Consider the following 16,633-nt stretch of genomic DNA (forward strand, 5'->3'; position numbering starts at 1 on the left):
CGAATCCCCTAAACTCCCAGACGTTTTCAAGTAAAGCTTATGTTGATCTATAATTTTTGCTTATCAGCCTATGTATGGTGACTTTAATTTCCAGAAATATGGACAACTGCTTTAACCCCTTCATGACCAAGGTCAAAACAAACTTTAAAGCACCAAACCAATTCTGGAACTTTGACATGTATTAGTAAAAAAAGAAGGAAGTAGTGGTTGGAATGTCCTTAGTAGATAAGGCACCTCATTCCGGTAATGGATACAACAATACATAATTACGTACCAAAATGCACAAATAAGATGTCTCTTGAACAGGACGCTGAAGAAATTGATAATGTGTAATTGGGCAGTATTGGGCGGCTATAATGAAGAATTCACAAAAGTAGCTGGGTGAAAAGGAGAGGGAAAAGAAAAAGGTGCATCATATTAAATTTTTTTTTTTTAATATAATAAAGATAAGCCAACAAACTAGAATGGTGAAAACCCTCAATGAAAAGGGGTTAGGGACTTACCCTTTAGCCTATAATCAACCAAAGTGGTGCAAAGGTTGCTAAGATTTAGGCAAGAGACTGAGGTGAGTGAGAGAGATATTCACGCCAGTTGGGTATATCAGCCTATTAAATGGGGCAAATACTGTATGTGTTCCAATAAGTAAAAATAATGGTTGGTGACCAAACAAAATTGAAAGAGCAGCTCAAAAGAGCAGCAAGATTGCCAAAGAAAAAATTTACCTGCAGCCAAACATTTCAACACAGCAGCGTCCCGTTATGTCAGCAAAGCAGACTTGAGGCATACATATTTAAAGTCCCCCACCTAATTGGCCACAAGAATAAGCCAATCAGGAGCGGACAAAGGGGGCCTATGCGCCTGCGCAATGATCGCCGCACATTGCCTACAAAAGCCAGGAGGCCAAGCACCGGATATGATGTATCCGTGGGCAGCGGCCATTCAATGCAGTCAAAGGGGGGTGTGGCCAAATGGTAAGCCTACCCAAGGGGCGGATGTGGCCAACAACCATGGGGAGGATAACAAAGGAGGCTGGAGGGCAAGGAACGGAGATAGGCCAGGGGGCGGGCTGGCTGTTCAAAACAATCAGCCCTTTTTCTTTTCCCTCTCCTTTTCACCCAGCTACTTTTGTGAATTCTCCATTATAGCCGCCCAATACTGCCCAATTACACATTATCAATTTCTTCAGCGTCCCGTTCATGAGACATCTTTTTTGTGCATTTTGGTACGTAATTATGTATTGTTCCCCTTTATTTTTTCTTTTTGAATATAGCTGAGCTTTCTATAGCCTTACAATTGCATATTTTTCTAGTTTTTACCAGATTTTTCTACCAAGCCCCCTACAGCCATACTATGGCAGTGTAGGGTGGCCATTCCTGTGACAGTGGATTGCATCCATTCTGCCCCGTTGGGCTCATAGGGTATATTTGGGTGACCTATGTAGGGTTTAGTGTCCATCAGATGGTTTATCTGGGGGAGAGGATTTTGGGAGGGGGACCGCACCTGTTCAGCCTTTGTGCACAGCTATCCAGTGACACCAGTAGCGATGTTTGTGTGTTATTTTTTGTTTGACTTTTTTGTCTAATTCCTACTTATGTTTTTTGTAGAACAACAACTGCCATACACCTTGCTCTGTTCCCCTGATGAAGCCAATGTTTTGGCGAAACTAGTAGGGACACCTCAACCTTTCTTCATCTACAAGGCTGTACATTATACTGTTTTATGCTCCCTTAACTTGTGTGTTGTCCATGAATTGTTGCTTTCTAATCAATTATAATAAACGTAATTCTTTTTTTACATATTATTTTACATTGATGTATTTTTGGCACCGTAATAATCCCCTCTCCCTGTTTCCTGTTGTATCCATTACCGGGATGAGGTGCCTTATCTACTAAGGACATTCCAACCACTACTTCCTTCTTTTTTCACGACAACGGTGTGTCATCACACCTCATGTTGTGGTTGGATGTCCCTCTAGATAAATAATGTAATGATATCTATACTATTAGTCTCTTATATTTCTGTGCCAGATTGGTTTTCCTTTTTGTTGCCTTTCTTTTTCCTCTTGTGACTTTTTTGCAACACATTTTGTGTCCACATTTCCCTTTCCTGGTCATGCTCTATATTTACCTATATATTTAATATATTTTAGTTTTTGCTTTAACGGAATTGGCTTAGCCCTTCCACCTACGTTTACTCTAGCAGTGACTGTCATGGCTGGATTTTGTGGTGAGGCCTGGGATGGCCTCATGACGAAAATTCAATCGTCTCATACGGAGGCCATTATTTCAGATGTGGATCTGGATCGTGCTTTTATGAGACTGCAGCGTCTTCTGGAAAAGAAAGTGTGTATTTATTGGCATAAATCTTGTTTTGAAAAATATTCTGAAAACTCTATTGTTCCATGGGATTTAAGAATCCCAATATTTCCAAACATTAAAAAGATCAATGATTCTCTTAAACAGTCTTGGGAGCACAATCTTCAGATGTGCTCCTTCCAAATGATTTCTCTTCTTTGCAAACAATATGAGTCTGAACTTACCCAGTTGGATCTTCAGATAAACAATTGGTATCAGGAGCTTGTTCTGCATGGTGCATCTGGAGGAATACACTCTTGGTGTTATTAACACCAAGGAGAACAAGTTTCTTCGTGACGAATCGGCCCATGACAATGGTTATGCCTATAAATGGAATCAAGCTCCATTTAACAAACCTAGTTCTAAAGCACCTAAATCGGATGTACCTAAAGTGGATACTGGTGTACTTGATGTACCTACTAACATTTCTGTTTCTTTTTCACCTAGTAATTCAACCACCTATCGCAAGCTATCACAGGACAGATTGCCTAAAAAAGAAAAGGTGATCGCACCTCGGCCTCCACGGATTCTCTCCACCGCACCTTCGGACCCACTTCCGTTCGGCGACCCTCAGTGGTTCATACTCACTCTAGCAATGTGCACGCATCCACTCCTTTCCCTGTAATGGGTAGACCTTCTTCTGTACCCTCAATGTTTCACCCACAGCCACAACTCACCTCTGAGGTCACCACCCCAGCCTCTCCTTCTTCATCTTTTACCATCACTCGTAGGGTTAGTGAACCTACTTTGTCTGCACTTTTTCCCACCAGCACTCAATCAATTGACCCTAAAATTGCACCCATTTTTTTAGGGAAAATCCGGATCAAGTATTGAGCCCCACACTATCCCTGCAAACCAAGGAACTTCAGGATTAGAAGTTCTTAACCTTTCCTCGATACCTTTAACAGAGGAACAGATTTTTGTACTTAAACTTGGACTCACATTCTGCCCTTCTGTAGATCTTGACAGATTCCAATTGATTAAGGATATACACTTGTTCGCCCGGCGCTTGATGTTTAAAGTCATTTACGATAAACCTTCACCCCCTGAATCCCCTGATTCTTCCCCGTTGGAATTTTCTAAAATTGAATTACAAGCCATGAATGACCTGATGTCGCTATGGGAGGAGGGACACACTGATGACGACGGGCCGTCCAATATTGCTTTGTCCGGCGTCATCGTCCCCGATGTGTCCTTTCCCCCTCCTGTCTCTTTTAAGCCTAAGTCTTGCGCATTTCCACTACTGCAGTCTAATCCTAACATTTGGGCTTTTGTTCAACAAACCACTTTAGAGATAAAAAAATCTGCATTTGGACCATTCCCAAGGACATAATTTGACCTTTAAACAGCGTTAAGCTCTCAGGGACCTTCAATGTCACCCTGACTAGATTATCATGCCGGCCGATAAAGGCGGCACTGTCGTTCTCATGGATGTCCAGGCCTATGAACATATGTGCCTGGACATCCTTGACAACCGACATTGGTACCGGCCCAGCTCCAAAACTTTAATACAAAACTAATCTAATATTCAAACCCCATCAAGCGGGTACAATTGATCTAAATACCTGGAATTGCTTGAATGTAAAAGATCCAAAGACACCTACTTTTTACTCTCTCCCAAAACCGCATAAGTCCCTACAACACCCTCCTGGAGGACCGATTGTATCGGGTTGTTCTAGTTTTACCGAAAATGCCAGTGCTCTGGTAGATAAGTATTTAAACCCACATGTTACATCGTTGTTCTCCTATGTTCAAGACACTATTGATTTACTTAGAAACCTAAACGGTAAACAAATTCCCCCTAACACTTGGCTGGTAGCCTTGGATGTGGAAAGTCTCTACAACTGCATTCCACATACCAAAGGTCTAGAGGTGATTCGTGATCAATTGAACGAACGTGGACCTTTGTCCAATTCATATAGCCTGTTTGTCCTTCGACTGTTGGAGTTTTTCCTAACCAGAAATGTATTTATGTTTGGCTCCTCTCACTACCTCCAGGTGCAAAGTGTGGCTATGGGGACCAAGTGTGCGCCCTCATACGCCAACCTGTACCTGGGGGGGTGGGAGAGAAACCTTTTTTCAAATGACTCATTGTCTGCCTTACTAAAGAAGGTCATCACCTGGCACAGGTACATTGATGATGTTCTTATTCTCTGGACGGGCACTCGGGATGAGCTCACACAGCTGATGGACCAGCTGGCCGTCAATGATTACAATCTTACCTTTACTATGGAATGCAGTCAGTCCAGGATTAATTTCCTGGACTTGCAGATCCATGTTGACGGTGATGGAACTTTACATTCATCCTTGTACCGTAAGCCCTCTGTGGGCAATACGCTATTGCACGCTACTAGTGCACACCCACAGCCGCTCTTGGATAGCCTCCCTTACAGTCAGTTTCTCCGATTAAGGAGAAACTGCACTCTGGATCCCGACTTCTACCAGGCTTCTAAAGAGTTACATGATAGGCTCCTCCACAGAGGCTATAGCCGATCCTTATTGAAAAGGGCATTTAACAGTAGTCAAACTTAACAGATGAGACCTTATTCATTCAAAAAATCCTCCCAAATCTGATCAATCAGTTCATATCATAACCCAGTTTTCTAAACAGCACATGCAAACTAGAGCCATTCTGAAAAAATGTTGGCCTCTATTGACTGCAGATACCACAATTAGTAAGTAAAAGCCTAACCAGAGATCACTTACCGATGGGCTCCCTCTATGAGGGACCGTCTGGTAACAAGCCATTACATGCGAAAAAACCCTGTAAATTGTGCCAACACTGGCACTTTTTCCTGTGGGCGCTGTGATATTTGTTCCTTAGTTATCAACTTAGTTATCAACTATTGGGAAGGCCACTCTTCCCAATGGACAAACCCATTATGTCAAACATCGAGTTACTTGCAAAACCATTGGAGTGGTGTATTTAGCTACCTGCGTTTGCGGATGTTTCTTCATCGGAAAGACAAAACATCCATTTTTCAAGCGAATTAAGGACCACATCACACCCCTTTACAAACGACTTACTACTACTGCTCTCAATAGACATATCTCCACCCAACATGATTATGATCCGAATGTTGTACGATTTACAGCGCTTGAGCATGTACCCTTACATGCTCGAGGCGGCAATATCGACATTACTTTACTACAATTGGAAACCAGATGGATACATTGTCTGGATGCTATTAAATATCCTGGACTGAATTAATATATAAGTTTTAAGTCTTTTCTATAAAAATTGCTTCCATGTAATAGACTTCAAATTTATTTGTTCAGTCTGGTTCCCAATGAGTCTGATTGTAGTTCGTGCGTCTGGCCAATCCCCACTTGTTCAGCATACTCCCCCATCCTCCGATTATGACAGTCGCTGCTTTATTGACCTCTTTACCATTTTGGGATCTAACACAAACGTGTTGGTCCCTAGCTATTCATGTACTCTATATTTTTTATTTATCTGTACGTAGTTATTGTATTTGGTATATTTCAGTACATGTTCTGATACTCTTTTCTGTGTCATGAATTCTATTTATACTTGTTTGTTCCTTTTTCTAATTATATATCTTTAGGGACTATGACCTGACACATATTTGTATTTATGAGATCTAAACACACAATGTTTTTGTTTTTGCAGTATTTGCATTGTTCAATAGACTGCAATAATATATGGTTTCTGTCATAGCTATATCGCTGTGACTGTCGCTGGGTGACTGGCTGATTGGCTGAGCTGCCTGGCTTTGGAGCATTGCTTGGCAGTTCCGTGTCCAGCCCACCTCCTATCCCCTCCTGCCCTTGCCATCCCCTTCTCATTTGTTCATCCACCTCTGTGTATCCTTTGGTTTATTTTTGGCTGCTTCCATGTCCTGGCTCTGTCCACCTAGTCACAGCCTTTGGCTTTATGGACACCCAAGGGCTGATTGTTTTGAACAGCCAGCCCACCCCCTGGCCTATCTCTGCCCCCCTGCCCTCCGCTCTGTACACCAGCCTCCTTTGTTATCCTCCCCATGGTTGTTGGCCGCATCTGCCCCTTGGGTAGGCTTACCATTTGGCCACGCCCATGTTTGACTGCGTCGAATGGCTGCCGCCCACGGATACATCACATCCGGTGCTTGGCCTCATGGGGCTTGTAGGCAACGCGTGGCGGTCATTGCGCAGGCGCATAGGCCCCCTTTGTCCGCTCCTGATTGGCTTATTCTTGTGGCCGATGACAATCTTGCTGCTCCTTTGAGCTGTTCTTTCAATTTTGTTTGGTCACCAACCATTATTTTTACTTATTGGAACACATATTTGCCCCATTTAATAGGCTGATATACCCAACTGGCGTGAATAGCTCTCTCACTCACCTTGGTCTCCTGCCTAAATTTTAGCAACCTTTGCACTGCTTTGGTTGATTATAGGCTAAAGGGTAAATCCCTAACCCCTTTTCATTGAGGGTTTTCACCATTCTAGTTTGTTGGCTTATCTTTGTTATATATATAAAAAAAAAAAAAAATTTAATATAATTCACCTTTTTCTTTTCCCTCTCCTTTTCACCCAGCTACTTTTGTGAATTCTCCATTATAGCCGCCCAATACTGCTCAATTACACATTATCAATTTCTTCAGCGTCCCGTTCAAGAGACATCTTATTTGTGCATTTTGGTATGTAATTATGTATTGTTCCCCTTTATTTTTTCTTTTTGAATACAGCTGAGCTTTCTATAGCCTTACAATTGCATATTTTTCTAGTTTTTACCAGGTTTTTCTACCAAGCCCCCTACAGCCATACTATGGCAGTGTAGGGTGGCCATTACTGTAGGGTTTAGTAGGGTTTAGTGTCCATCAGATGGTTAATCTGGGGGAGGGGATTTTGGGAGGGGGGCCGTACCTGTTCAGCCTTCGTGCACAGCTATCCAGTGACACCTATAGCGATGTTTGTGTGTTATTTTTTGTTTTACTTTTTTGTCTAATTCCTACTTATGTTTTTTGTAGAACAACAACTGCCATACACCTTGCTCTGTTCCCCTGATGAAGCCAATGTTTTGGTGAAACTAGTAGGGGCACCTCAACCTTTCTTCATCTACAAGGCTGTACACTATACTGTTTTATGCTCCCTCAACTTGTGTGTTGTCCATGAATTGTTGCTTTTTAATTAATTATAATAAACGTAATTCTTTTTTTACATATTTTGCATTGATGTATTTTTGGCACCGTAATAATCCCCTCTCTCTGTTTCCTGTTGTATGTATTAGTAAAAGTGTACATATCATTGCAACTACTTAGTGTATCAAGATACAGTATATTATACCTTGTTTTTTTAGGACAGATTAGGCTTTCATTTGTTGGTTAATAATAATACATATCTGTTGATGCCAATTATGTGTGCGTTATGTGTACTCATAGTATGGCAAAGAAGCATTGGAGGGCAATATTTTCAATATCAAGCCAAATTCAAGAACACTTGGACATGACTTCAAACTAGCAGGAGGAAAGTTCAAAAATGTCTCCTGATCATTAGAACATGGCCCAAAGCTATTGGTAACAGCTCGGTCTAAGTGCTGGGAGCGTGCAATCAAGCATGCTTCCAGCATAAACACAGGAGTGCATCTATGCTGCTCCCAGGAATAAAGCCCACTTTCTTGAAGGTGGCACATATGTGTTAGCAGGTCGTAAAGTGGTTAACAAGCTTCTGTATTTGGTTGATATGTTCCTTGGATAGCCTGGCATCACCCCATCACCCTTTTATATCTACTAATAATGACTCTGACACCCTTATCTATTCCTAACAGAACTCCTACCTTGCTGTTGGCCCATCTGGCCACCAAGGGTAATCTGCTTTCTCTGTGTAACAGCCCTCATTCTTCTTTACTGCTCCTACAGTAACATTCACATGAATGGGGCCTGCAGAGTATTCCCATACTGAACTTCTGTAACCTTCACCACCCTTGATTGAGTGGAGTATGTATAAGTCAATCTCAGCAGTGCTAGGGTATTATGGAACATGTAAATTTCACATGTCCAGTTTAAAACATTTCAGGATTAATAAACAAAGTGCTAGTGCTAGTTTAAGTGCAGGAACCCAACTAGAATTCATACAGATTGCTGCAAATGAGACTTAACACTTTGTTGCTTGCATTTTCTCTGAATAAATGCACATACAGTAGTTCTCCCATAAAGTGGAGTTTGTCTCCCATGGTTGAGATGCAGGACCTTTCATTCTATGAATAGTGTATGAATAATGTCTTACCCACTGATAATGGGGTACTTTGATGCAGTAGTGGGCTTAGCGCTATATGGCCATATGATGTAACCAAATCCCCATATTTTTGGGTTCTTAGGGAACTCATTCAAGTAATTGCCAGACCATTGTTCCTAATTGTTACTGACTGTCTACTGACTGGGATGGTACCAGCTGATTGGAGATAAAAAAGGGCCAAAATACAGTGCCTTGCAAAAGTATTCACCGCCTTGGCATTTTTCGTGTTTTGTTGCCTCACAACCTGGAATTAAGATGGATTGTTTGAGGATTTGCATCATTTAATTTACAGAACATGCCCACAACTTTGAAGATTTTTTTTGCATTAAGATAGATTTTTTGGAATTAAGATGGATTGTTTGAGGATTTGCATCATTTAATTTACAGAACATGCCCACAACTTTGAAGATTTTTTTTTTATTGTGAAGCAAGCAACAAATAGGACAAAATAACAGAAAAAGTCAATGTGCATAACTATTCACCCCCTAAAGTCAATACTACTGTAGAGCCACCTGGATGGTTTGCGCTTGTGAACAGCAATCTTTAAGTCTGACCACAGATTTTCTATTGGATTGCAGTCTGGGCTTTGACTAGGCCATTCCAACACATTTACATGTTTGTGCTGCCTCTCTGATTAATGCCCTACTTGCCCAGTGTGTGAGTTTTGGTGTGTGGCCATCTCTTGACAGGTTTGCTGTTGTGCCATGTTCTTTCCATTTGGCTATAATAGATTTGATGGTACTCCTAGGGATCATCAAAGATTTGGATATTTGTTTATAACCTAACCCTGACTTGTACTTCTCAACAACATTGTTCCTTACTTGTTTGGAGAGTTCCTTGGTCTTCATGGCAGTGTTTGGTTAGTGGTGCCTCTTGCTTAGGTGTTGCAGCCTCTGGGGCCTTTCAAAAAGGTGTGTATATGTAATGACAGATCATGTGACACTTAGATTGCACACAGGTAGACATCATTTCACTAATTATGTGACTTCTGAAGGTAATTGGGGTAAAGGGGGTGAATACTTTTGCCAGGCACTGTACATCCCTGGGAATTACAGACCAGTTAGCCTAACATCAATAGTATGCAAGCTCTTGGAGGGGATGATAAGGGACTATATACAAGATTTTAGTAAAGAAAGCCCGGAGCAATAGCAATGAAGTGAATAAGCGCAGGGCGAGCATGACGGGGTTAACAGGGAAATTAACTAGACTGAAGGGGTGGTGAGTTTCAATCCGAGGGGGAGGGGCCGGGGGAATACTTAAAAGGTGACCCTGCCTAGGATGAGTCACCAAAGCGTGGGGGGAAAGTTCTGGGAGAACATCATGGCAGAGGTGGAGAGAATTTTGGCCTTGCTCAGGGAGGAGGCAGCAGTGAGGGGTCCCGAGTGGCTTCAGGAGACATTAGGCACGGCTTTGATGGGGACAAGTGCGGCGACCGGGCAGGCGAGCAGGAGCGGTAATAGAGCGCGCAGGGCCAGGCCACCGGAGCGGTATTTACCGGAGCAACGATCCGAGTCGCAGCGGCAGCCGGGGGGGAGCCGGGAGGTACCTGCGGCGGGCCCACCCTCAAAACGGACAGCACGGACGGACCGCGGCAGCCCAGGTAGGACAACCGCCCGGGAAACCAGATCGTTTAGGGCAGGACAGGGCCGCATTGAGGCCTAGCAGGCGCGGTGACTACGAGTGCGCTGGCCCCGCCCCCAGGTTGCCAGAGATGGAGCAGGGATGGATGCAGAAGAGGGATGCAGATGGGAGCTCCAGGCCTACAGCGGCAGATGATCCACAGCGGCCTGATCGAGGGCAGAGGGAGCAGAGGAAGGGGAGAGCGGAGGCCGACAGGACTGAGGTACCCCACACCGGTCCTGGCAAGGCTGTCCAAAAATCGCTAAACGGGCGCGCTGCTCAGAGGAGGAAGAGGATGTCTGCTACAGCAACAGCCGGCAGGCCTGGTAGGCTTTCATCAGAGGAGGAGGAAGATCTGGTGCTGAACCTGGCAGATGATCGATCAGAGTCGGAAGAAGAGGCGGCCCCCCTTTCCGGGAGGACAGCAGAGGTGGAAAGCAGACAATCGGCTGAGGGGGCGACACCTGTGCAGCCCGGTAAGTCAGCATCTATTGTACCTGAGCCATGTTTGACAGAGAGCAGAGGGCCTAATAGTGGGTCAGGGTTTGGGACAGTCAGGGGGGGGTTGGGGGAGACCTCCGTGGGGGCTGTTGGTTTATTGGGTTTCTTAGAAGGAATAAAAGAACTAGTGCAGGGGCGCGAACCGAGGAGGAAGCAAGGGCTGAGAGCTCCGTGAGCCGCGGAGACTAACGGCACTTCCCCGGGGCGATCAACACACACAATCTACCTAACTTTCCCCCGCACCCCCGGCGGAACACTCAGCGCATGACGGGCACCAGAAATCGCCGTGAAAAACCGGCCCAAAGATCCCTAACGACATACTTGCTGAGAGAGAAGGAGAGAAGCATGCAGGCCCAAGATGGCGCCCGAAAGACACAGACTCCTGCAGCGGCTCCCTCACCACCGCACTCCCAGGGAGACAGTGAGTACTCATTTCAACTTACTAAAGCTGATCTGGATGAGAGCCTGACGCTAATGTATGACAAGATCGCCCAGAAATTTCAATCTGAGCTCCACAAGTCTACCAACACGCTGTCCCTGGAGATTGCGGCCCTGGGTAGCAGAACTGATTTACTTGAGACAAAACACGATGAGCTCTCCTTAGTGTATTCTGACCTTAGGAAGGAACATGAGTCCCTATCTGAAACGGTCCTGCAGCTACAAGCCCACATTGAGGACCTAGACAATAGAAACCGCCGCAACAATCTCAGGGTACGCGGAGTGCCTGAGTCTGTCACAGATCTACTACCCACAATACAAAAGATTTTCCAATCCCTCTTACCAAACTCCCCACTTTCAGCCTTCTCCTGCGATAGGATCCACAGGGCCCTTCGCCCCCCCCCTCCCCCAGAAAAACCACCAAGAGACATAGTACTCTGTCTTAAGGACTTCCTGATCAAAGAGGAAATACTTAGAGCCTCGCGGAACAGCCCAAGTATTCGTCTGGAAGGTACCCAGATTCAAATCTACCCTGACATCTCCCCTACCACCCTGGATAAACGCAGAAGGATGAAGGAAGTTACTTCGGTTCTCCAGGCTGCCAGTATTCGCTATCGCTGGGGTTTCCCATTCAAGCTCCAGGTGCCCCACAACGGCACAACATACACCGTAACCTCACCAATGGAGGGAAAGGAATTGCTTGTGAAGTTGGGCCTCCTGGATGCGGCTTCCTTGCCCAGACTACCCTCCACTCCACGTCACTCAGCTATTTGGGTGACCCCTCCACCTAGAAGAGACCGCCGCGATCAACGCCGTGACTGACATCGAGGCACACTTTTTTCCCTTTTTTTTTTTTTCTTCCCCTACCCCTGTTTTTCTCTTTGTCTCTCTCCCACCAGGGTATCGAGAATGGAACATCTCCCGTCATGCTTAGAGAACATTGGACTCTCCCGGCTCATTACGGACTCCCGGATGCATCCGCATGATTGTCCCCACACTCCTTATTAATGAGAACTGACTGGCTTCTCGTCTGGTTAGTGATGTCGAAGCTGGTTGATTCCCCACAGGTAAATTCCTCAGCAGAATATATGTCTGCACGGATGACACGAACATTACCGCTCAGAGTGTCGGACCCTAAGGTCCGAATGGACATTTTTTTTTGGGTCCATGGGATGTTTTTCCCCATGACCCACCGGAGCTTTGTTTGGCCTTTTTTGGGCCTAGTTTTCAGGCCTCTAGTTTTTCTATTTCTCTGTGGTTATGATTATATGTTTTTATTTTCTTTTTATGTTTTTCAAATCTACTGGCTTTACTTTAGTGATGTATGTGCTACCAACTCAGGGGTTCGATACGTGCAGCCTCATTGGACTGTACGTCTAAGATATGCAATGCCTCTGAGGAGGCCGGGTTGTTGTATGATGGCTCCCTCTTGGCCTGGACCCCTTACTGACCCTAGCGAATTTACTATAAATAACCATGGGTATTAATATAATTTCCCATAACGTTAAAGGTTTTAATACCCCACAGAAGAGAAGAAAAGCATTTAAAATGTATAAATCTCTTGGGGCGGATATAATTTTGCTCCAGGAGACTCACTTCTCTAGAGATAATCACCCATCACACTTTGAGAAATCTTTTAATCAAAGCTATTTCACCACTCATGGGTCCAGGTCTAGAGGGGCGGCCATCTTTATCAAAAATTCTGTGATGTTTCAGGCTCAAAAGATTTATAAAGATCCCAACAGTCGTTTCGTGATAGCTCAGGGTACCATTCAAAACAAACTTCTAACTATAGCCTCAGTGTATGCCCCAAACACCTCACAGGCAACATTTTTCAAGGAATTCTTCCTAACATTAGATAAGTTCCACTCCCCTCATATACTAATCGGAGGGGACTTTAACTTGGTTGCCCACTCAGGACTTGATAGAAGCCGAACATGTCCAACGTCCCAGGCCTTTCCCAAATCCCTTCAACACTCCCTAAAATCCTCCCAACTTATAGATATATGAAGAGCCCACAATGTCGGCTCTAGGGAATATACGTTCTACTCCCACCCCCATGACAGTTACTCACGTTTAGATTATATTTTTGGCACCCCCTCTCTGACAATGAACTCAACTACTGCTAACATTCATGTGTGCCCATGGTCGGATCACCACCTTGTATCCACCCATATCTCATGCTTGGGCCTCCCACATATAGCCAGGTCCTGGCGCCTCAATGACACACTACTCACAGATCCTGTGATTGTGGCTCAGTTGGAGGAACGTCTCAACGAATATTTCAGGCTCAATAATGTAGAGAACATTTCCCCTACCTCTCTGTGGGCAGCCCATAAGGCTGTGATGAGGGGCCATCTAATAGAGATTTCCACGACCCAAAAAAGACAGAAACAACAAGACACCCACAAACTTACCTTAGAACTGGAACAACTTTATCATAGACACACACAGACCCCTACACAGGAATTGCTCCTTCAAATCACAGAAAAAAGAAGGGCTCTAGATGATATACTATCAGATCAGATAGAAAAGTCTCTTAGATGGTCTAAAGCCCGCTTCCTTCTTTACAGTAACTCTGCTTCCACGCTGTTTGCGCGAAAGCTTAAACAATCTACCCAACCGACCCATCTCTATAAACTAAAGGATCGCCATGGCAACCTAACCTCTCATCCAAAACATGTTCTGCAGATCTTCTCCACCTTCTACCAAAAACTGTTTTCTGGCCCAGACCCCTCACGCCCTCCACCTGTGCAATCATGGCTGGATTCCCTCTCGCTCCCTCGACTTTCAGAGGAGCAATTGGACATCCTAAATGCCCCTTGCTCGTCGGAGGAGGTGGCCTCTATTATCTCCTCTCTCAAACCCTCTAAAGCCCCAGGCCCGGATGGCTTCTCTCCTGTTTATTACAAAAAGTTCGCTGAATCCCTACTCCCCACACTCACAAATATGTTTAATCAAATACTCAAAGGACAATGTTTCCCTGAGGAAATGCTATTGGCCAACATGTCCCTTATTCCCAAGCCTGGCAAAGATCATACCCTACCCCAAAATTTCCGCCCCATTTCGGTTATTAATAACGATCTCAAAATATTCGGGAGGATCCTGGCTGACAGATTGGCCAAAGTTATTACAACCTTGATATCGCCCGATCAAACCGGATTTATCCCATCGAGACAGATTACAGATAATATACGTTTGGCCACTAATATTTTGCAGGACGCCCATATGAATTCTAACTCAGTATTGCTTTTAAGTTTAGATATAAACAAAGCATTTGATAGTGTCCTCTGGACATATTTGGATACAGTGTTGGCCAGATTTGGGTTTAGTGGGGCATTTTTACATGGCTTTAAGGCCCTTTACCATAACCCAAAAACCCGAATCCAGGATGCTACTCAGATTATTTCTCTCTGGGGTGTGGCACTAGACAGGGGTGTCCTTTATCCCCGCTTCTGTTCGCGTTGGCTATGGAGCCCCTGTCTAGATCCATCTCTAATGACCCAAACATCAGGGGCTACAGTAAGGGAGATCAGGAATTTAAACTTAGCCTGTACGCAGATGATGTACTACTGTTCATCTCAGACCCCTTACTTTCCCTCCCTAACCTTATGTCCTCCCTTGACTCTTTCCATAAACTATCAGGCCTGAGCGTTAACCCCTCCAAATGTTCGGCTCTACCAATTCACCTTCCGCAACCCCTATTGACCACCCTTACAGAAAAATTTAAATTCTCATGGAACCATATTTCTCTACAATACCTAGGAGTTAAATTGGCCCCCTCTTTAAAACAGTTATACTCATTGAACTACCCTCCAGCTTTTTCCAATGTCAAATACCTGTTAAATCAATGGTCCTCCTATCACATATCATTCCTGGGGAGAATCCAAGCAGTAAAAATGAATATCCTCCCTAAACTCCTATTTCTCTTCAGATCCCTACCTCTATATGTCTCGCGATCAATTCTTCAGAAGGTTCAGATAGACCTGCTCAGATTTATATGGCAGAACAAAAAGCCGCGAGTGGGACGGGCACTGATGTATAGAGCCCAGGGGAGGGGGGGTCTGGGTTGCCCGGATCTATGGAAATACTTCCTGGCATCTCGGCTTACCCAAATGGCACAGTGGCATTCCTTCCCGACCCCGGTGCCATGGCTACAATTTGAGCGGATCTCAATAACTCCATACTACCTCCCTGGCCTTCTCTGGTCCCGTTCAGTCTCTCCTAAAGATATTACCCCATTGAACAATATTGTTGGTCAATCACTTTATCTATGGTCCCTTTACTGTAAAAAGTTCAGGTTGCATTCTGACGTCCCCCTCTTGTCCTCTTTTTTGGGAGAACCCTCTTTTCCCCCAGCTTTTTCCTCCAATCTGCCATATCTTAGATGGATTGCATTGGGCTTGGTGGACCTCGCTTCTCTGCTACAGAACGCCTCTTTCTGCTCCTACACCCACTTGCAGCAGACCTATGGGATGGGTAGATCCGAGTTCCACCAATACTTGCAAATTCGACACTTCTACTCGACTCTTTTGAGGGGTGGGGTGGAGATGTCGAAAACCCCTTTTGAACATCTGTGTGGAGAGGCGGCGAGAGATAGGGGGACAATCTCCGTACTTTATCGATACCTCAATGACTACAACGCCCCTCGAAAGTCGTTGGCGATGGTGGCTTGGGAGATGGAGTTGGCCCAAGAGATCCCTGATGGAGATTGGCAAGACATGCTAGATAACATGCACAAATGTACACGTTCTATGTCAATAAAGGAAACAGTGCTTAAGCTTCACACTAGATGGTACTACACTCCGGAGCGTCTTCATAGAATATATCCCCTGGTCGATGGCACATATTTCAGAGGATGCCAGGACAGGGGAACGCTGTTGCATACGTTCTGGAGTTGTAAAGCCTTGGACACTGTTTGGCACAAAACTACATCCCTCATCAGACTTCTCTCCGGAATATCACTTACCTTGACATGTCAGATGTGTTTACTATTTGCGGAGCTTCCAGGTGTTCCCCACCCCTTACAAAAATTAATCCACACACTCTTCAGTGCAATTCAATGGGCAATAGCATTGAACTGGAAACGCCCCCAGGTATCCTGGTCACAGGTGATTTCTCGCATGGAGTCTATCAGGTCTATGGAGAGAATACATCATACTCTCCTAGATTCCATGCCTATATTTGACCGAAAATGGAACATCTGGACAGCTCATCTATTGAGCAACAGACTGGAGGATCCCTCTGATGCTTCAGCTGACCCTCTATAAAATGAGGGTTAGCTTTAATTGTTGAGAACACACTAAAGGGACACCCTAGGGCCTTCACAACATATTAGATCCTTACAAAAATAGGCACATTGTGTCTTACTCCCTGACTGTAAACCTATTTTATTAGAAGTATACATAGATCACAATTGTATGATTTCGGTTTTCCCATTTCTTCATTACTTGTATGTCTTTTTATTTTCCTTTTTATTTTATTAT

The sequence above is a fragment of the Aquarana catesbeiana genome, linkage group LG06, assembly GCF_042186555.1.
Source record: "Aquarana catesbeiana isolate 2022-GZ linkage group LG06, ASM4218655v1, whole genome shotgun sequence".
Taxonomy (NCBI): Eukaryota; Metazoa; Chordata; class Amphibia; order Anura; family Ranidae; genus Aquarana; species Aquarana catesbeiana.